At 32.8% G+C, this 23,069-nt stretch overlaps 1 pseudogene; it reads left to right on the forward strand.

Annotated features, from left to right (window-relative positions):
* Nucleotides 1–8,026: 8,026 nt before the first annotated feature.
* LOC149564091 (4,5-DOPA dioxygenase extradiol-like) lies at nt 8,027–9,958 on the forward strand (annotated as a pseudogene).
* The last annotated feature ends 13,111 nt before the right edge of the window (nt 9,959–23,069 follow it).

The raw sequence follows: 23,069 nt of genomic DNA on the forward strand, positions 1-23,069 counted from the left end.
TATGATTTACATAGTTTGCACTTTCAAGCCATAATATGCTTTAAAACTTCCCAGTTGATTCCACCATGATATAATTGGTTTGTCTTCATGCTTGGAGTCTTCTAGTTGTCCTTGTTTTCCTGAAGTGCCCCTTGCACCAGGTTCCAAGATTATGCCGATTGTTATGCTGAAGATTGTGTTTACAAATGGATAGTTTCAGCGATTAGTAACATTCAGAAGGCATATGGGATCGATCAAAAATATCAATGATAACATAATTAAGAGTCATCAATAATAATGGAAGGCATCATGATTTGATGATATCATAAATAAGATAGCTAATGTAATGCTGGTATTGTAACAACTGGGCCTATTCATATTACAGTTGGATCACATTTGATTGCTACAAAACTTCTGCATGAAATTTAGATGAAAGTTTACTAAACATATTAATTATGTTGCTACAGCCATTGCCTTCTTCATAAGACTAACAATAGTTTCTCCTTCACTAATTACTATATTTAAAACAATACATATATCGAAGACTAGACATTAACATTTTTTTGGCTGTAGCAGTATATTGTTGCATGAAACGTCAGTGTAGGCCAATCTATTTGGACAAGCTGACCATCCTCCTGTAAAAAAGTCTACGGATAGGTGGGTCAGCCATTATTTAGAGAAATTAATTAGTTTAAATTTATCTCTATATTTGGATTTCCTCATTTGAACAAGCTACTGGTCAAAATTAGTTGATTACAGAAATATAATTGCACGTCATAAAATTAGAGGAATGTTAAATATTTAGATGGATAACAAGAAGAACAACTCCATTCAATTTGATATAATCATATTTCATTTGAATAGAAAATTTAGATGGATAACAAGAAAAACAACTCTATTCAATTTGATATAATCATATGCACGTGATACAAAGACAACTATCACTATTTGAAGCCTCGGAAGAATGCAACAAAATACAAAAATAATAGAATTGAATCAGATTTGGTTTAATGTGTACAACAAAATTCTTCAAGTCATGAAGTGACTAAACTGCTTGCCTTAACTTACCTTATTTCAAATTGTGAATGATAAACTTGACGCAAATATGATAGCAATTCACATGAGATTCACCACTCAAGATATGACTCAAAAAAATTAGGGTGGAACCATTTGCACTAGCAGTGGACATCTCACACCAATGGGATCTGAAGAGGAGGTTGTGGCATTCTGTTGAGTGCCATATAACTGCATCTGGTATGTCTAATCCATGAAGTTAAAGCCCATAGGTATAAGATGAAACAACTAATTAACAAATACTATTGAATAATATTACAGATGCAATGTAATACTGTAATACTGCGGCTACAACGAGCATCTACAGAAGCTGTTACCATATAAAAAGTACCTATATAATAAGGTAATGTGGCTCTTGTTTCCTCAAGTTTTCTTTGGAGTCTCATCCGCCAAGGGTTTGATCCCCTTTCATTTTGAAGGTATTTTAAATTTTGTTTTGAACCTCTTTTTTGCTTTCATATTGTCTATTATTTTATTAAAGCTTTTTTATGTAGGAGGGATTCAATGTGTGAATTGATATTTTCTATCTAGGGGCCACTTAAAGCATTAAGTGGCATTGATTTTTTTGTAGAGGTCTATATGGTTTGATCCTCTATTTTTGCTAGACTCCTTTCCAATTTCAAATTTCTTGCCTACTCCATTTTTGTATAAATAAGATGCCATGTTTTGTTAATTTGGCCTATTGTTATTCAAGTTGGACTCCCCTTGGCTCTGACACAATGTTTAGCTCATTCGATGCCCTCACAGAGGTACTTTTTTATTTAAAGGAATCATGCTATATGACATGTACAATCTAATCATATTTTACTTTAGTTTTGAATTATAAAACTAATAAAAAGTTATTACAGGTTATAATGTGATAATGTGAAAATGTACTTTTTTTGTTGCATTTATGATCTATAATGTTTTTAATTGCTAAATTATTCAAGTCAGACTCCCCTCAGTGTCTTAATGAATATTTGTAGGTTTACATTCATTTTGTTCATTGGTTTCTTTGTTCATGGACCATTTGAAGTTTTTCCTTGTCATTCTATTTTTGTTGGTTTCATTATCCTTCATTCTATGCTTTTTGTAAGCTATTATTCTCATTTTGTTTGGCATGGCCATGCTACCTAATTTTTTTTGGGGAGCCAGGGGGAGACAAATTGAAGTGAGATATGGTTTAAATTTGATTGTGAATTTTATTTTGATTGAAAAATTATATTTTCAACTTATTTTTCCTTATATAAAAATGAAATAAGTAGATTTCAAAGATTACTCTATTTCAATTCCCTTCTCCTTTCTCAATCCACCCAATAATTCTGTTATTGACAAATTTTTGTTTCTAATATGCTACTCCCATTGCTACTTTTGATCGGTGTATTAATTTCATTCTCATGGAATTGTGATTTATGTTAGGATGATAAAGTAGATCTATGTTACAACTTGATATAGGGCACTTTAAACGATATACCTACCAAACACAAATACCAGCTTCTATAAGGATGCAAAAGAAGAGAGGCTAGCTCTATTTGTCTGTGGGAAAATGCTCTATCGAATATAGCACCCCTATCAGTTAAAGTGTCATATTCATGCATCTTCAGAGAAGAATGCAATCATATCAAAAGCATGTTGACACCTAACTGTAGCACCAAGTATTAACAATGTAACAAGCCATGTGAAAGGATGTACCCATCTGGAAAACCAAGTTGTTAAACATATGACAATGGTGCGATGGGTTGGTCTCCACTATTCACTCTATCTGAGAGTAGATCTAACAACCATTGCATTTATAGCACCAAAAGCATCTAATGTCCACTTAGATACTAAATAATTTTCTAGAAAAATTGTCACAAAAATAATCTAAAAACCAAGGAAAACAAAGTTTTAAAAAAAAAAAAATTAACTGCCAAATAAACGCAAAATTCATTTCATAGTTAAAACATCTTTACTCTGGAGAGGAAAAATTAGGGAACTAATTGTAGCTTTTATAGAATTACTTTTGAGAGAAATAAAATGCATAAATATTGATGTGGCATGCGATCAGGTACAGATTCTCAAAAAATAACTAAAACCATTGCAAGTGACCTACTTTAGGAGTCTACAAAAATTGTGTCGTGTTGTGGACGATACCAATGAAAGAAAATGGGTAGAGCCTGCAGGACACAAAAAAATGAAACCCTACAAAAATTAAAATAATTTTAAAAGTGAGATGACCCAAAGCCACCCTCCCTACAGTTGTTGCTTCAATCAATTCAGAGTAAGTGAAAAAGTATATTTGAAAAAAACATGGTTTTAGAGCTACTGAAATCTCGAGGTTTTGCAGTCTCCTGAACATGGAATAAAATTTGTTTTTAGGCATGGGGAAAAAATATTGTCTGCCGGTAAGTCATTTTTTAGTGTTAAATTTGAAGCTTACTTGACTATATTACCAAACCTTAAAAGTTGAAAGAGAGCCTTAGGAAGCACGTAGTCTTGAACAACTGCAAAATATAAAAGAATGCAAGCACTATCAAGTACACATAAATACTGGTTACATAGAGCAAAAGTGGAGCATGTTATTGCCGGCCTTAGAATATTTGATCCTGCAACCGATAATTTAAAAATCATCAGAGAGATGACGGTGGAAATTATCACACTAGAACATGACATAAAATGACCATAATAATACCTGTTGGAATTTAGATGAAGAGCATTCTTTTGCAGTAGCAACAACATTTAGGGGGTTTTATAGCAATCAACGGTAGTTGATTTTTGACTTGCTCATGCCAGTAACTCCACAAGAAGTGAAAATAACTGCATAACTTCACCTATCTCCCCAGACAATGGACTCTTGGCCGATGATTTTGGATGTGTAGTAGCTATGTGTCAGTTCGTATTATTACCATAGGGGAAGTAGTGAAAACATGAACAACTCAAACCTCCTCTGCCCTGCCGAATAGTGATGCTTCTACAACCACCACCCGATCTGATCTGAATCTGACTTGTACCACTGCCTTTTCCTTTTCTGCCCTGAACAGGACACTTCCCGGCAAAGATCCTCAGAGAAGTAACCTATTGGCTAAAAATCTAAAACAAGGCCAGGCATATATAATGGTTATATATGCATTGAATCTATTTCATTTTCCCTTAAATAGATTGAAGTTCCAAGAAAAATTCACAAGGAATTTTCTACAAACTAGGTCTAGAACCTAAAATAGAGACAGATGCGCAAAACAAATATAGAAAGAGGCCATGCATACATATTGAATATGTCTCTCCCTTAACATGTAAATATAGATTCTACCAATTTTTTACATTGCCCTTATCCCAAAAAATAATCAAAAGGCACATAGAGAGAAAGGATATAACAGAAGCAATTACAAGAAGATAATATATAGGAGGATAATATACCTAACAACATGAAGATCCTAAGAAAGCATTTGCTGCAAGAAATAAATCCAAGTCATACGACTATAATCATCAATGAACACCATAAAATACTAAGATCCTCTCATAGAAGTTATTGGTAAAGGCCCACATAAATCTGAATGGATAAGCTGTAATTTTCTCTATGCTCTTCAATTGGATTGAGGGAAAGAATTTCTATGTTGCTTGGCAAGAATGCATGCTTCAAACTTTTCAACACATTTAGGCAAAATAGGTAAGCCATCAACACCATTCTTTTTCATGCTATGAATTTTATCATAACATATATGACCAAATCTTGCATGCCACAACATAGTAGTAGATAGATTACCTTCCTCAGTAAGATATGCCAAAATTTTAGAAAGAGCAAGAGTGCCATTTAATTTTAATAATCTTCCATCCTGACTTCCAGTCAACAAAATTTGATTATTGTATTGCTTCCTTACAACAACCTGAGCATCTTTTAATAGAATAGAGTAACCTTGTTGGCGAATCAATACAATAGATAGTAAATTGTGTTGTAATTAAGGAATAAATAAAACATCAGGAAGCACAAAATTTGGAAGATTAGGCAACTTAAATCAAATAGTTCCTTTTCCAACAGGTTTGAGACTTGATTTATCAGCTAAGTAAATAGGACCACAATCACTTTTATTAAATTCTTCAAAGTAATCACATCTAAATGTCATGTGTTGTGTGGCTCTAGTATCTAAAATCCAAGTATCATACCATGATGAAGTAGATGCACATTCTGAAACAAAAAGAACATATTGATCACCATCACTATCACAAGCAAATTGAGCTACACCTAAAATTTTATCATCTAAAGGTTTATCATTATTATAAACTTTGGTTTTATATTTTTTCTTAAAAGAGTTTCCTTTAAAATTTTCTATCTTATCCCAAGAGAGTTTGCATTCATGTGCTTCATGACTACCTTTTCTACCACATCTTTTACAATATAAAAATTGCCTATCATTTTCATTATCAATTTTCTTCCATTGACTTCTACCTTTTCCTCTATCATTATGATAACCTCTTGAAGCTATTTTATTCATAGGATTTTCTTGATAAGTAAGTCACACATTTTTATTTGGATTATCTATTTTCCTTCCAAATGCTTTCTCACGCTCTGTTAGCTTTTCGACCAATAGATCAAAATGAATGGTTTTTAGTTGGTTGCTTGCCTGAAGAGACTCTAGATATGTGAAATGTGTTGGAAGAAGTGCTTTGATAAAAGCTATGAGATAAATATCAACTTTCCCACCTACAGCATCAACATCTTGTTTTATAGCTCTAATTTCTGAGGCTAGACTCATAACATCACCATTTTTCAATTCAAGATTGAATAGTTTTAACTACAATTGAATAAACTCTAACTCTAAATGAGAATCAAATAAATCTTTCAATTTATGAATAGCATTCTAGGCAAGTGTGCATCTTTGTATATGTCGATACACTTCTCCATTAATAGAAGCCCTTATCAAAGCTAAAGCTTTTGAATTTTTATATAACCATATTTCTTTTTCTTTAGCATCAATTGGTTCTACAGGTTGAGTATTTCCATCACATATTTTGAACCATAAATAATTAAATATAAGTGTATTTTCCACTTTTCTATGCCATTCCATCAAATTATCTTTTCCAGATAATGTTTCCCCAATTAATGAAACAATAGATTGCATTGTGAATAGAGAAAGGAACACAATTTGCACAGATTGTAAATGATTGTTGACATTTTCTTGCCAAAATTTAGCAATGTAATAAAGTTGTAATTTTTTTTATCAAAATTAAATCAATTTCACCTGAATCCGCTTTCTTTTATTTTGCATCTTCAAATAACACTCCAGTCTCTTCCCTCTACCAGAACAATAAAACAAATTTATAAAAGAGATGGCAACAATAGTTATAAACTGTTATACAAAACTGTCAAAACTGAAAACAAACTATAACAAAAAAACCTAATCTAATATTAAGAAACCTAAAGATTAACATTAACACCCCACTGCTTCTTACCACCATGTAGCTTTGTGTCATGCTCTCTATAGTAGTTTCCTACTCATCTCGGTTTCAGCTTAAACGAATTGAATCTTAGAAGTTCGATCAATTCCCAAAACTTTCCTGAATGAACTATTTGCTGGCCTGAACAGGACATGTCACCAAAATGTCATTAATTCAAGGATGTATCCAAAAAGGCCAAGGAAACATCACTATAGAATATATAAAATCTCTCTAGTGAATATGCTTTCACCGCTACTACAAACTAGTAAAATGCAATTGCTAGCTATAAAATTAGCCTCTTGCCAGTGCCAACATAGAAGATTTAGAATAGGGTATTGGCATTCATCAAAGAATACTAGATAGAGGACATTCGTCGTATGTTGTAGTTACAACTTCCATTCTAGACATGAATGAAAAATGTGGAAACATAGACAAGGCACATAAACTGTTTGTAAAAATGCCTCAAATAAATGTGGTTTCATGGACTGCAATGATTGTTAGATAAGTACAAAAGGTTTTGTTAAAAAAGCTTTAGAAAATTTTAAGACAAATGTAATTGGTAGGTGTAGAACCAGACTATGCAACATATTCTAGCATCCTCCTTTTTAGTACCAAATTGGGAAATTTTGAAATGGTATGGGCATCCATTGAATCATAAATTTTGTTGAACCTGCCATTTTTATTTAGAGAATGCACTTTCTTCATAAAATCAAATTCTTGACTCCCTCGATAAAAGCTAAGGCAAGAGAGGCCAGTAAAAATAGTATAAAAGGATTGCTAGCCCCTTACTTTTGAGGTGTCAGTGTGAAGAGGAATCCATGGAGAAAGATTCAAAGAGTAAATGATCAAGTGAGAGTAGGGTTATAGATTCTGAAAAAGAGAAAAATCTTTAGAAGGAACTCAATAATCCTTATGCTAATAATGTCAACTTCCCTCCCATGTTTTAATTGAAACAACTTACCAACACAAAAAAATACAATTTCTAATATTTCAATTCAAAAATTAAAAGAATTGGAGAGTCAATTCTTACTGGTATTTCAAAAATGGTCTACAAAAGACAATTTATTAAACAATGCTTCTTTGTTTTGTATCTGAGTTCCTTTTCTAGTGATTGAGAATAGAGTTAAAGTAACTAGTAGACAAAGTGCAGGGAGAAATTTTAATTTGTAAAATTTATTATGATGATTGCATGGAGGAGGGTTTTCAAGGAACCATAATTTATGAATATAAACTTCATCATTTAAATTTAGATATTTTATAATTGCACTTTCCATGAGTACATTTGCTACTAGGTCAAGTTGGGGAGAAGACTACCTTTTGTTTTAGATCTATACTAAAAGACATTCTATGAATTTTGAATGACCACCAATTCACTGTAAATAGTGACAACACTAGCTATGCTACTATCCTACAATATGCTCTATTAACATCCTAATTTTATGCAAAGAATGCCTCCAATATGATTCGATAGGATACTTGTCCAATGTTAAATCATCTTGAAGGATCCATCTATTTTTCAAATGCAATATTATGATACATTTTCCATGAGCATTGAGTATATATATGTTGTAAGATAAGATGATGGATGTATGTGGTGGATGGTGGCGAGAGTGAAGCACCCATAGGTTTAGAAAAATCACAAGTAGCTAAGGCTAGCAAGCAGATAAATTTGAATGGTCTAAGATATAAATATTGATTCTTTTGTGATGTTAAACCTTTGTTTTGATTCAAAATTTTCCAAAAATGTATGGGAGGCCCAAGCTTGTTTCGCTTATTGTCACCATTCACTACTATTTAGGAATTCAGAAAAGTAACCAGGCTATTCTAGCTCTCATGTCACAACTTCATTACAAAGTAAATTTTCAAATATGAATGTAGTTTTTATGAATAGATATATGTGTAGGTATTTAATCTATTATAAAGGTTTTTTTAAATTATTTTTGATTGAGGTGGGTTTGTGATGGTGAATCTAAAATTTTACACTTTGAATGTTGTAATTGTTAATGTGCTTCTAGTGTGATTATTTATATTACTAGCGAGCACCCTCTTGCAATTTTTTATTTAAAAGAAATAATATTTCACTGTAACATAATTCTTAGTATAGTGAAGAGAAGAGTGGCTAGAAATAAACAAATATATAGATTCTAATGTGACCTGATCAAGATACAATTGTTTCGCATTGTCTTGCAAAAGACTAAATAGAAGTGACTATATGAATAGTTTACTATTCAAAGCTCTTCCAACAAAAAATATTATTGGTTATTTGATACTATAGGGTTTAAAGGCTCAACTAGGTATATAATGCTATATGGCTAGCACATCATTGAGTACTGAGAGGCCCTATATTTTATATGGTAATAGGAAGATTTTAAGGGCACTCCAGTTGCTTATAGGAATGAGCTAACTACACTTGCTTATGGGATTGAGTTAAAATATCTTGTATCTGACCAGTTCTCTAGAGCAAGGTAGTGAAAAACCAATAAGTTATTCTCTTATATCTTGTTTTTTCTCTAGAGCATATCAGTAAATAACTATACTCTATTTTCTTCAATTCTAGTAAAAATTTTATACAGATATTAAAGAGATGTCTATATTCTCACTGTTGTTATAGAATATGATTGTGCAAGATTTTTAATAATCAATATTTTGCATCATGTTTTTTGATCTACTAGAGGATGGTAGAGAGTATATTTCTTATTCTTGAGCTCCCCAAAATTCTAATTATAGACCATGGAGTGATATAATGTAATTTTTGAAGGATCAATAAATCACCATATCTAGACTAGTACTGTATTTACATATTTCACAATTTTTTTAGATATCTACCCTAAAACAAAACTTTTTCCTCTTGTAGGTAAAAACCACATATAAAAGAAGTGATGATTTAGTAGAGAGGGTGAAGGAGCTACTAGTCAGAGCAAGGGTGGAGAATGTGAGAAAAGAAATTCTGGTGAAGAGAAATGAGTGTGGGACACAATCTACACCCAACGTTCATAATTACATCTCTGATATCATTGTCTACCAATTATTAGTCCAATAAAAGAGAGATTCTACCTTTCATTACAAGCTAGGAAGGACATTATCACCATTAAAGCATGAGAATGTTGTTATTCTCAGTCTTTCCAATAATACTGAACTTGACCATTTAGAATCAAGTTTCCCTAAAAACATATGGGCCAAGGCATTTGATAAGTGGCTCAACTATTGTTTGCTTAATAAAAGGCATGAAGTTTCAGTTAAAAACATAATGAAAAAACATATGATATAAGATTTTTTGCTCAAGTTGCAAAGTATTACTTTTGATCATCATGTTGGAATGTTGGTGCAGGTTTGAAGAGATCATCCAATTTGAAAAAAAAAGACATCCTCTTGCAAGTAATGTCTATTGGGATGTTGAAAGTCTAATCCATTGCTTGTGGCTTAGGGTGTGATAGAGGAAGGAGTCTTTGTAGAGCGTCTCCATGATGGATGGTCATTCTTTTCACATTCTTATACAAGGGAAAAACCATTTGATTAATTGTTTGTTTGTATTCTCTAGTGTATTGGTCTGAGTATTCTTTTGAAGAATTGAGAGGGAATTAAATAATTCAAAGGAATTAGTTAAAGGATTTGTGATTCTAAAGTCAATAGAGATCAAATTTTTTAGTGGGAGGAACAAATTTTTAGATGCACTTGATATACATGATTTGTGATAGATTGGAATAAAAGAAAGGACTAGTTCTTGGGAACATTTTATTGTGATGTTAACAAATCTCAAAGAAGTAAACAAAAGGATTGTATAATTGTTGATGCATGGAAAAGTAAAATTATAAATGAGAATTATTTACCCCTATTTAAATTGGTAAAATGCTAATAGATAAATATTATTGATTTTTGATAAAATTTGAGAAAATTAAAAATGTGAACTATTTTTGTTATTATATGCTTAATATAGTGCTTAGAAAGGTAAACATAAGACAATTTTTTATATATTCAAAGTTGCTAATTAGTCTGAACTTTGTGGAAAATATACACAGTGTGACCTAAACTTTTTGGAGGATTGAGTACCTTCAACTTGAGAGAGCATAATCTTGTTTCTATGACATGTGTTATAATTTTGTTTGCAAAACATTTTAAAAGTGTGATGGCCCTTATGGATGTGTCTTTTGGTGGTTTAGTATTTAAGATCTATGTGTGAAATTAATAATGAAATGGGTGTCTTTGTACAAATAATTAAAAGTGGGATAAGTTATACTTTGATAATTTCCAGATGGAGTGTGTTTCATACATAATTGTGGTCTAGAAAATATTAGGGCCACATGTGTAGTACAGGAAGATTGATGTAGCACTATCTGTTAACAAAATAAGGCTTGAAATACTTTTAGTTGAGTAAATAAATATTTCAACTATTATAGGAGATAATTGTGATACACTAACAACAGCATAGTTGGAAACTGGTTGATTTGGTTGATGTGGTTTAGTGCAAAACTCTAATTTTAAAGATTATAAATAAAAAATGGGGATAGTGATAAGGATTAAAAAAACTTATGTGATATGAAAGTAGGGCAAGAGAACTTTAAAAAAATTGAGGAGATGCAGTAAGACAACCAAAATCAACCATAACTTTTATAGAGAAGGCCAACACTGGAATTCTTACTCGATAAGATAATGATTCTACCTATAGGAAACACAAGAAGGTATGAAGGTATGTAATATTCCCAAATGAGATATTGAAAATGTGACAATAACATATGCAAACTAGGGCATGCCATGAGAGGGAAAAAAAAACCTTTACAACTAGGTCATAAATCTAGAAATGAACTTGCACCTATGATTTTTATTGCATCTCAAATTTGAGAACAAATTTAGGACCATAAAAAACACACTCTAAGTGCTCTTATTAGAGCACCGAAGAATCAAATGGGTCTACTAGGTCACGATAGAAATGGAAATCAATTTGGAAAAAAGCATTTTTAGGGAAAACAATTTCTAGCATTTCTAAATTTCCCTGTCAAGTAGATCTAAGGATTGCATGCTCATCCATAAATTTTACAAGAGATCTTACACAAGTTTTCAGTCAGTATAGGAGCTTTATACAAATGCCAAAACATCCCATTAATTTCTTACAAGTCTCACAAACCAATACATCAAAAAACATGAATTGAATGATAATTAAAATTTATTGCTAATGATGGTTGATTCAAGTTCATGCAAAACAATAAGAAAATTTGTGCAAAACCCTAAGAAAACCATAAGAGGATATAACAAAGGTGAAATGTACCTAATAAAGAGGTTGTAGTAATCTTGTTTCTCATTCAATCCCTCCAACTTGTCATGAACCGAAGGAACAATATGGATGAATATAAGAAATAATGGTGAATGTGCTTTCTTGGATGAATGAGTTTTAGTTTGGTGCAAACAAGTTTTAGCCCATGTGAGTGAGTTTTAGTTTGGGAGTTTTGATTTTTGTGTTGTTTGTTTACCCAGCCAAATCCTCCAAACATCCTATGGCCACAACATTAATATCTAAATATGAAATTACTGCTTGATAAAACAATCCCATATCCTTTAAGTTTCTAAAACTTAAGGATAAAACAATCTCGTGTCTCTTTTTTAAGTTCTATAAAATGTTGATTATTAATAATTTTTGGTGTAATTTTGTTATCATAGATTTTTTTTGTTTAATATAAATTATTTCATTATTAACTTATTAAAAGAATGCATATTTATTAGAGTTAATTAAATTTTGTGAAAATTTTATATTTAAAGTATGGAAGGAACCCATCAAAATATGAAAGAAACTTTATTGAATGATTAAAATGTGTATTTATAAACAATAAATTAGGTGAGTTTTTCTTTGTTGCAAAGTATTGACACCATCCACTCAAATTAGTATCCTTGGGATTAAAATGTTCATTCAATTTCAATTTATAAATATTTGATTTTAATTTTTAATAAATTAATTTTTGACTAATTAGTAAGTATAATGCCATATTGGGATGACCCCACAACATGATGGCGAGTCATAAGAATCATATATACAAGGTCTTAAATTCGATTCTAGCCATGTTCAAAATGATTGGTGCTCATTGATTAACTACTTTTCAATGTTTCCCACCCACATGATAGTTATGGCATACAAATTGAAATGAGAATTGTCACTATAGATTGAAAAGTATGTGATTTGTGATCTCAATGGTGATGTACAATGATTGTGATGCATGTAGTTGATATTGTTGCTTCAATGTGTTATGATGATACTAATTATCTGATCACTTATTTAGTCATTTGTTTTGTAGTTTATTTAGTTGTTTGTGTTTAGGTGACTAATTATTAGTGACTATATATCCAATCACTTATTTAGTCATCTATTTGGTAGTTCCTTTAGTCACTTCTATTTGGTTGATCTTGTGATTTTACCTACTGACCAGACTAGTCAATTATTTAGTCACCCATAACTATAAATTACAAAGAAATATTGGAATGTGATCAATTTTAGTCATGTGACTAAAAAATTTAGTGGTGTGACTAAAAGTTTTAGTCACATAGTCACATATTTGCCAAAATGTAGTAGTGAAACAAAAGAGCCCCTTGGTACATTACATTAGGAAGAGTTTGATAGAATTCCTGGATTCCTATTACCTTCCTGCCACCCATGCTTATTTCTCCCTTGCTGGAAAATACAGATTTGAATGATTATGATATGGAAGGGTAGGTAAGGAGATGGAAAAAATATAGGGAAACCAAAAAGTTTTTACTGGAGCTTTGTAGAAGGAGGTACAAGATAGAAAATTGTTGTAGATTATAGAATGACATCGAAGATCAAGAATTCATGGTTCCTGGAGGACAAAAAAAGTTGGGGGGAAATGAATAGGCCAATTTAAGGCCTATTTGCTTCATATTTTTGCATGTTTTTATGATAATGACCTAAAAAATTTATGAGTTTTTGATGAACTTATTCAGTTTGCTTATGCTTAAACTGCTATATATATGTCTGTATGCACTTTGATATTTCCAAGGTTGAATGGATATGCTATACATATAAGTTACATAGTTACATGGAATGAAATATTGTGTCTTTCTATCTTGCATTAATTGGGTAGTTCTTCCTATAGCCATGTGATAAGAGAAAAGCTAATACAAGAAAAAATTATTATGAATTTTATATTGAATATGTATTACGATTTTTGCATGAGCACACTAATATTTTCTAGATAAATGGCGAGTCAGCAATGGAAGAAGAAGTTAGCATTAGAAGACAAAGTATTAAGTATTGATAAGAAGTTGGTTGGCTTCTTTGAGTTCATAATGATTCCATAACTTTTTAGTTATCAACAATTAGTATTGTGGGCTGAGTCAAAGTGGTTATCAATCATTATGGAGTGAATCTAGAAGCCATGAGATACTGAACACATTCTTCTCCTATATTAAATGATTTTATTTTGAATCTTCAATATTGTCATATCCCTGACATTGGAGGATCCTAGATTTAGGGAGTTATTTTTTATGTTGATGTTATAAATAAGCCAGAATCTAGATTCCTGAGCTAATTAGTTTTAAGCGAAATTCTATTGTAATCCAACATTAAGTGATAAATAAAATTCTATTGCTAAGATATGTACTTGGGTTCTATTCATGAATGAAGTAATATTTACAATTCTTAATCTTTGACTTATTATCCGTTCACTCTTCTATGGGGGCCAAGGCAAGAGGTGAACTTAGCTCATAGCTAGGTAGGAACCAGCGTTTAGTTTTAATAGAATAGAAGCATTTAGAACTCTTTTTCTCATGCAACCATATGGTAACAAAACTATTGGTTGTTTCTTGCCGTATAAGTAAATAGTTCAATTTCATGTTTTTACCATTAATTCAGAGCAATAGGTTACACTACTATTCCATTTCTTAGCTTAGTATTTCCTTTAGATTTCCAATTACATAGTTGTGATGACATTTACAATGGTTAGATAATATACCTTGCAGGCATCATTTCAAGTTTATGTCCTTGGTCGATAATTTAATGAGCTTAGTTTGATATTCTAGTATGATATCTGACACTATTGAGATATGGAGTCATTATACTAAGGATGTCCAATCCTTAATTACATAATCATTATATTGATTAACATCCTCACAATTATATTTTTCCCACATGTTTCTCTCTAACTAAAATTTATTAAATCTTACATATTAAGATGATCAATCTCCATGTAGATCTTATCAATCCATTACCTAGGTTTGTAATATGGTTGTGATAATATTACTAAATTTAAGAATTAGATATCTAATACTAAAAATAAATTAAAAATTAGATATATAATACTAAAAAATAAATTAAAATTTGATTGTCTTGATCATTTCTATAACCATTGATGCAGGAGCATCCCAGGCTTTCCTGCAATCCTACATGTTTGGAGGAATTTTGGTTAAGTGTTGAGGAGCATCGAGCTTGGATTTTGGTGGATATATGTTTTCATGGTTAGGGATGTGTTGGAGACACATTGGAGAACATTTCCTCATGATTTCATCGACATGGATTGTGTTGAAGTTTGAACTATTTACACCTTGCTATTGGAACTGCATTTTTCTGGTTTCTAGGTGCCTACTGTAGAGTGCATAACTAATTATCCTTAATGAATGAAAAGCTGCACACTTTAGGAATTGAAGAGGGCCTATATTAATTCCTTTTATCAAGTGCACAAGTTATAACTCTTTATAGGTTGGGAGATATGACAATTCTCCCAAAATATCAATTTCTAGTAGTTTCATGCGACAGTATGCTATGGGTGACTTTTAGGATGAATGTGCACTTTTCCTTGGAAAATTAGCCTTTTCAAATTTAAGGGATTATATAGGACCTCTATTTCTATCTATAGTTTGAAGCATGAGTTCTATTTCAATCAGAGATAGGAGATATCATGATATTACTCGAATATCGATTTCTGGGTATTTAATTATTGTTACAGGTTGACTTGTGGTATTTAATTTATGTATTTGTATTTAATTTGTGTTCTGGAATGATTTGTGGCTTAGATTGGTATAAGTAGGGGTATTGTGGAGTCTTTTAGTCATTATGGAGTTGTGATGCAGGGAAGAATAGATGCGAATTCGTAGAGCTAGAGCTGCAGCTTAGGAACTAGAGGATCTCTTAGTGGACCTGTAGTTACAAGTGTGGATTCTTCTTGGTATTCTTATCTAGTTGTGTATCTAGACTAGCTGAGATTGGTTGTAAGTTGGATCTTGTTGGATCTTGCAGAACTAATTTTGTAATTTTCTATTTTTATTTGGCCCTAACACGAAAGGCCTTACAGCCATGCATATTGCATGTAATTAGTTATATTTATGAACAAATTATTGTGAGTTGATATTAGATCTTACATTATTATTTCTTGTTGTTGTGTTTCCACTATGTGGTTGTATAGTTGGCGGCTAGGACATCTCCTTTGGGGATTCTCCTACCTTGCACTGCGTTAGGTGGTATCAGAGCCAAGGTTGTTCTTGAGTGTGTAGATAGATTGCCAAAGTTGAGGCAATTTGCACCAAGACTTGGGCTAGAGAAGGTTGATCTTATGACTGATTGATCTTCTTGATTGGTGAATTTTTTGCTTAGGGTTTGCTAAAATTTTGAAGCATGCCTCCAAGAAGATTGGACCTGAGGGCAATTTCTGATCTTAGTGATACTATAGAAGAACGAATCTTAGAAAAGATGAGAGCAGAGTTCAGATCTAAGATTGCATTGATGAAGAGTGACATGATTACTAAAATTGTGAGTTCTTTAGGTGGTGTACCTAGACATGTGGGTATTAAAGATGGTTATGAGGAAGTTGTTGAAGACTTTGAATTTTCTAAATCAAGTGGTGAGGCTAGAACTGATTGTGTGGAGAGACCTGTGGGAAATAGGGTCGGTTAGTTTGCTCGACCTAGATCTTAGTTGAAGCTGAAGCATAAGATGGAGGTTTCTAATTTCTAGGGTACTTTGAATCCTAAAGACCTAATTGATTGGATTGGTGAATTGGAAGACTCCATTGAGCTTGAAGATATGGAGGATCCACTCAAAGTAAGGTTGGTACAAACTAAGTTGAAGGGATATGCTGCTCTTTAGTGGAAAGAACCATAGAGAGATAGAGAAGAGGAAGGTGAAATAAAGATCACCAGATGAAAATTGATGGTGACTAAATTGAAGGCTAAATTCATTCTTGTTGATTATGAACTTGAGTTGTTTAAAAGGTTGTTGAATTTGAAGCAGAAGGATATGACTATGAAAGATTATACAGAGGAGTTCTACAAGTTGACTATTCAGTCTGGGTATAGATAATAGTCAAAAGAGAAGATAGCTCGATATATTAATGGTTTGAGATTCAATATTCAGGATGAGGTTGGTATGCTAAATATTTATTCAGTTGAGGATACTTATCAATATGCTTTGAGAGCAGAAGAGAAGCTAAAGAGGAAGAATCAAGGTAGTTCCCAAGGGAAGGAGAAGTAGGATAGTTCAACACAAGCTAAACCAAAGAAGAAGGTGAACCAAAACTTGCTGATGGGAAAAAGAGAACAAGTGGAGGTAGGTTCAGAGGTAATTGTTTCAAGTGTGGTCAAGAAGGGCATAGATCTTTTGATTGTCTGATTGGTAGGACAACTATTGTTGTGAATGAGGATGAAGTCCAAGGCAGTTAGCTAGAGCAAGGAGAGAGTTTTCTTGCTGGATGAGTACTGATTGGTGAGAAGACATTGGATTCTTGTCAAAGGACTAGTTTATTCAAAACTTGTTGTAAGTCTTGTGGTAAAATCTACAAAGTGATTGTAGATGGTGGTAGCATTGACAACCCTGTTGCTGAAGAGATGGTTTAGAAATTTGGTTTGAAGAGAATGAGACATCCTTATCCTTATAGGATTGGCTGGTTGCAAGGTGAGCATGCTTTGCAAGTGAGGGAGCAATGCCTTGTTGATTTCCAAATTGGGTAGTATAAGGATCAAGTGTTGTGTGACATTGTGGATATGAATAGTTGTCATGTGCTACTTGGTAGACATTGGCAATATGATTGCAAGGTTGTGCATGATTGTGTTACGAATGTATTTACTGTTGAGAAAGGTGGTAGGAAGTTTTCCCTGATCACCAAGTTCTCCTTCAGTGGAAAGCCCAACAAAACAAGTCATCATATTAGATGATTGAGGAAGATGCTGATCATTCATTTCAGCATGCAAACTGGATTCTTCATTTTTTATGCACTCAAATTGAAAATATTCATAATCAGCTTGCAAGGGATTTTCTATTTTACCATTATCAGTGTTGTACCTTTCTTGGTCTTGCTGATTTGTCGTACCTTCCTGAAAAATATTAGTTGTTGAAATTGCATTAGAGGATCCAAAAGAAAAAGACTCAAATTCAAAAAATGGAGAGGCCATTGGTAAACTCATATTTAATTTATCACCATCAAGTTTTTCCTCAACAAGAGGCATAATAAGGCAAGCCATTAGATTTGATGTTGGAGAGATGTGCTCATCATTATTCTCAATGTACAAACAATCTTTTGACATATTAAAACCATTATTTTCAGCTGATGGGGTTTCTTGAAAATCTTCATCATCATACTCAACATGTAAATGATATGCTCCAGCTATATCATAAGGATTATCTTCAATCAAAGGAGGCGTTAGAAAATCCTCTTCATTAAAAACTATCATATTTTGACAAATAGAAACAGGGGGTGTTGATTTTTCTTTTCTAAGAACCAGCCTTTTTTGTGTGGGCTTTATCTTTGGATAATACCACTATTCTTGGAGGCATATTTCAGCCTGTGAGGGTTTAGCACATGTCATCCCACTTAGAATCATGCCATCATCTAAACTGATAGCCTCCCTTTGCACATCTTGCAACCTCTGCAACTTTAATTGTAGAAGCAAGAATTTAACTTCAGATTGCATGGCAGCAATGAATATACATAACTGGTTATTCTCACTTGGTTGGCTAGCTAGAGGAATCTTACCAACACTTCTATTAAATCTATCAACAAAATCTCTCATGGCTTCCCCTTCTTTGATCTTAATTTGAAAGAAATTTAATTGCAACTCAACAACATCAACCGTAGGCATAAACCTTTGTAGAAATTTTACCTCAAGATCATTCCAGCAAGTGATGCAACTATTTGGTAAATTCTGGAACCAATCAGTAGCATTTCCCACAAGGCTTTGAACAAACAATCTAACAAAGAAATTCTCCTCTTGCACACCAAAAATCTCGCATGCAACTGTAATTGCTTTAATGTGATCATCAGGGTCTTGATTTGCATCACCAGAAAAATTTGGAATATATTCTAATGAATTCTTAGGTAAGGTTGAGTAATGAGATAAAGAAAATGGCCCAATCTGAGTCCCCCATGGCTGACTGGAAACCACAGCCACAATAAACACTGGAACTCCAAAGTTAAAATTCAACAAGTTTGAAAAATAGAGTCGTCAACCTCCGTCCTCAGGGAGTTAACGTTCAGATTTCTAAGAAAAGAAAAGCACTGGAATTTTCTTTCTTTCCCTAGCGGAGTTGCCAAAAACTATTAGTAAATAGTTTTGTCCTTCCAAAATTACATACAAAGAATGACTCAAGATGCCCAAATAGAAGAAAAATTGCCCCTAACAATTGTAAATACTATCATGAGATTGATAGTTTTCCTCTGAATTGAGAGGTACAGCTCCCTCTTAGAAAGATATTCAAATAATTTAAATAACTGGTTAACATAAAGGCTTTTTAGCATTTACCCATCACTATGGGATAAATACAATTATAAGATTTATATGCTGTACAATGAAAAAAGAAACTGAACAAATAGCCACAAGACTACCTGTCTAGTTTCTCATATCACAGGGAAAGAACAAAGAAGCATTATTTTATTTTGTTGAATATGAATGATAATACAAAACTGCCCTTAAAACATGAAAGAAATGATTGTAAAATCATTTTCAATCCAAGAAAACCATATTCAGATTTCCAAATCTTATGTATGAAACTCTCTTTTATTTCAGATGCATAACAAAACAATAACAATATTATTTTATCTCTGTCATTACTGTCAAGTTGCAGAAAAATAGAAATAACACTACTATTCCCCCTCCCTATTACAATCATTGCACATCAAAATGTATTCTCCCTTTCCTCTAGCTATAGAACTGCCGGTGAAGAGAAGAACCCCCACTACATCTGAATCTTGCAATAAATAACATTTTGGGTTGTCTTTCGAGTTTCCATAACCATTTCTTGAAAAATCAGTTTCATTATTCTCATGACTTGTCTTCTTCTTATCCCTTTGGAATTTTAATAGTTGAGCCACTTTAAAGTTTCATAAATTATGATAAATCTTTTTACCAAATTTAAAAATGAATCCCTTGTGCATTGTTGAACAGATGGCATGTGCTGGTTACAGATTGCAATCATAATCCTGTAACTGTCATTAATATATTGCTGCACTCAAATAGTCATAACTTTTGATCTGTCAGGAATCTTGCAAAACGGCTTGGCGAGGATTTAGATAACTAGGTTTTCTCAAACATATCCAGAATTCAGCTCAATCCAATAGTCGGATTAAAAATTGTGGGCCCTGCAACATGACAATTTTTCTTACTGCAGAATATTTCCATTTGCTGGTGCATTGATAGACCTACATACAGTTCATCATAACTATTGACTTTGGACAAATTTTGAAGATCTCCTTGGTAGACCTTTAGAAATATTGATTTTGAACAACATATCCAAAATTCGATCAGATCCAACGGTGGAGTTAAAAGTTATGCCACCCGCATTGTTACTATTATTTTAATGCTGTTAGAAATTTTGACTCTACAAACTCAAACACGAAGTTGAAGTAGAAACCTTTGGTTCAAGTTCAAGTTTGACTTCACAGATATGCTGCACCTTGGAATGTATTAACAATTCAGCCTTTTGTAAACCCAATCTTAAAATGAAGCAAAAAATTGAAGTTCTGAATTTGATGGTTCCACCTCAACATATCTTCATAACTCTATCTTCTTCACAAGTTAGAGTTCATAATCTATCATCAGCAATTAAAAACCAACCCAAATCAACTTTGTAGAGCTAGCTTAGGAGTTTAGAACATGGGTGCTAAAAGCATGGTAACAATTGGCTCTGACTAGGGATGTGGGCCGTGAGGGACACAAAGAATCCAGCAATCTCTGGTTGAGACCAGTGTCTAGCAATTGGGCAACAGAGTCATGGGAACAAAGAAAGGAGAAAATTTGTAGAGAAAGGGAAGGACATAGAGAACACCAAAGCACAAAGCTAACAACAAGCCAAAAACCAACAAACTAAAACTAAGCACAACCAAAACTTTATGTACAAAGAACTGGGCAAGCAGTCCAGACTCAAAAGAATGTACCTAACTGCTAATAAAAAACCATTAACTGGTTCAGAAAAATATATGCCAGTGCGGAAAAGTGGCTGGAAAATGAGATGCACCACTCCAAGCAACCATCAAGCAGCTGATAAAAGCATGGACCTGAACATCATCTTTTGCACCAACCCTTGAATCAGTATGCCAATTCCAAATAGCCATACACCCCCATAGAATTCTGATTTTTTGTGTTCCTCAATGCTTGATCTCCACATGGCTGCAACATTTTGATTTGACTGACATGATGCTGAAAATTTATTTCACAACTTCATCTTTTGATCAGATTTTTAGAATTGGAATAACTTTTTAAATCAGATTTCTCTTTGATATCAACACCAGGCCTATTTTCAAAGTAAACATGTTCTAGAATAGGCTGATCACAATCTTTTAGAATTTCAAAGAAATCTTTATTTCCTCTTTCGTGGAAATGAAAAACTTCATATTCAAATAATTCATTACCCATATCAACTTCAAAACCAAATGATTCTTGCATTTTAGTCTTCTCAAGATCTTGAGATGCTTTGAGCTGTAGAAATTCTTCACTAATCTCCATGTAACCAAAATAGAAGCATTCATAAGTAGTATGCAAGAAATTTTCAATTTCAGCATTATCACCCTTAAGTTTTTCTTGATCTTGATGATCCATTACACTTTCTTGATTAAAGTGGCCAGCTGAATATACATCAGAAATATCAAATTTAAAAGATTCTAATTTGGAAAAGAAAACACCTGACAGCAAGCTCTTACTCGTTTCAACATCAACAATGCCATCCAGAGGGTCTTCTTGCTCCTGTGGTAATTCAAGATTTGATCTTTCTCCTTGAGAGGTATAATGAAGATGGAAAATTTTATTTTCCCTACGTGTATCAAGATAATAGTTTCCTTGTTGTTCATGCTGATTTATCACATTTTCCCTATTATCGCAAATCGCTGGGACATCATTAGATATTTCAAAAGAAAAAGATTCAAGTTCCTGCAAGGTCATAGCCAGTAATAAGCTTTCATGCAGCTGATTATCACCAAGTTCTCCTTCAGTGGAAAGCCCAGCAAAGCAAGTCATCATATTAGATGACTAAGGAAGATGCTGATCATTCATTTCAGCATGCAAACCAGATTCTTCATTTTTTATGCACTCAAATTGAAAATATTCATAATCAGCTTGCAAGGGATTTTCTATTTTACCATTATCAGTGCTGTACCTTTCTTGGTCTTGCTGATTTGTTGTACCTTCTTGAAAAATATTAGTTGCTGAAATTGCATTAGAGGATCCAAAAGAAAAATACTCAAATTCAAAAAATGGAGAGGCCATTGGTAAACTCATATTTAATTTATCACCATCAAGTTTTTCCTCAACAAGAGGCATAACAAGGCAAACCATTAGATTTGATGTTGGAGAGATGTGCTCATCATTATTCTCAATGTACAAACAATCTTTTGACATATTAAAGCCATTATTTTTAGCTGATGGGGTTTCTTGAAAATCTTCATCATCATACTCAACATGTAAATGATATGCTCCAGCTATATCACAAGGATTATCTTCAATCAAAGGAGGCGTTAGAAAATCCTTTTCATTAAAAACTATCAGATTTTGACAAATAGAAACAGGGGGTGTTGATTTTTCTTTTTTAAGAACCATCCTTTTTTGTGTGGATTTTATCTTTGGATAATACTGCTGTTCTTGGAGGCATATTTCAGCCTGTGAGGGTTTAGCACATTTCATCCCACTTAGAATCATGTCATCATCTAAACTGATAGCCTCCCTTTGCACATCTTGCAACCTCTGCAACTTTAATCGTAGAAGCAAGAATTTAACTTCAGATTGCATGGCAGCAATGAATACACACAACTGGTTATTCTCACTTGGCTGGCTAGCTAGAGGAATCTTACCAACACTTCTATTAAATCTATCAACAAAATCTCTCATGGCTTCCCCTTCTTTGATCTTAATTTGAAAGAAATTTAATAGCAGCTCAACAACATCAACCGTAGGCATAAACCTCTGTAAAATTTTTACCTCAAGATCATTCCAGCAAGTGATGCAACTATCTAGTAAATTCTGGAACCAATCAGTAGCATTTCCCACAAGGCTTTGAACAAATAATCTAACAAAGACATTCTCCTCCTGCACACCAAAAATTCTGCATGCAACTGTAATTGCTTTAATTTGATCATCAGGGTCTTGATTTGCATCACCAGAAAACTTTGGAATATATTCTAATGAATTCTTAGGTAAGGTTGAGTAATGAGATAAAG

The sequence above is a fragment of the Cupressus sempervirens genome, chromosome 4 (assembly GCF_028749045.1).
Source record: "Cupressus sempervirens isolate cs-2001-9-10 chromosome 4, ASM2874904v1, whole genome shotgun sequence".
Lineage (NCBI taxonomy): Eukaryota > Viridiplantae > Streptophyta > Pinopsida > Cupressales > Cupressaceae > Cupressus > Cupressus sempervirens.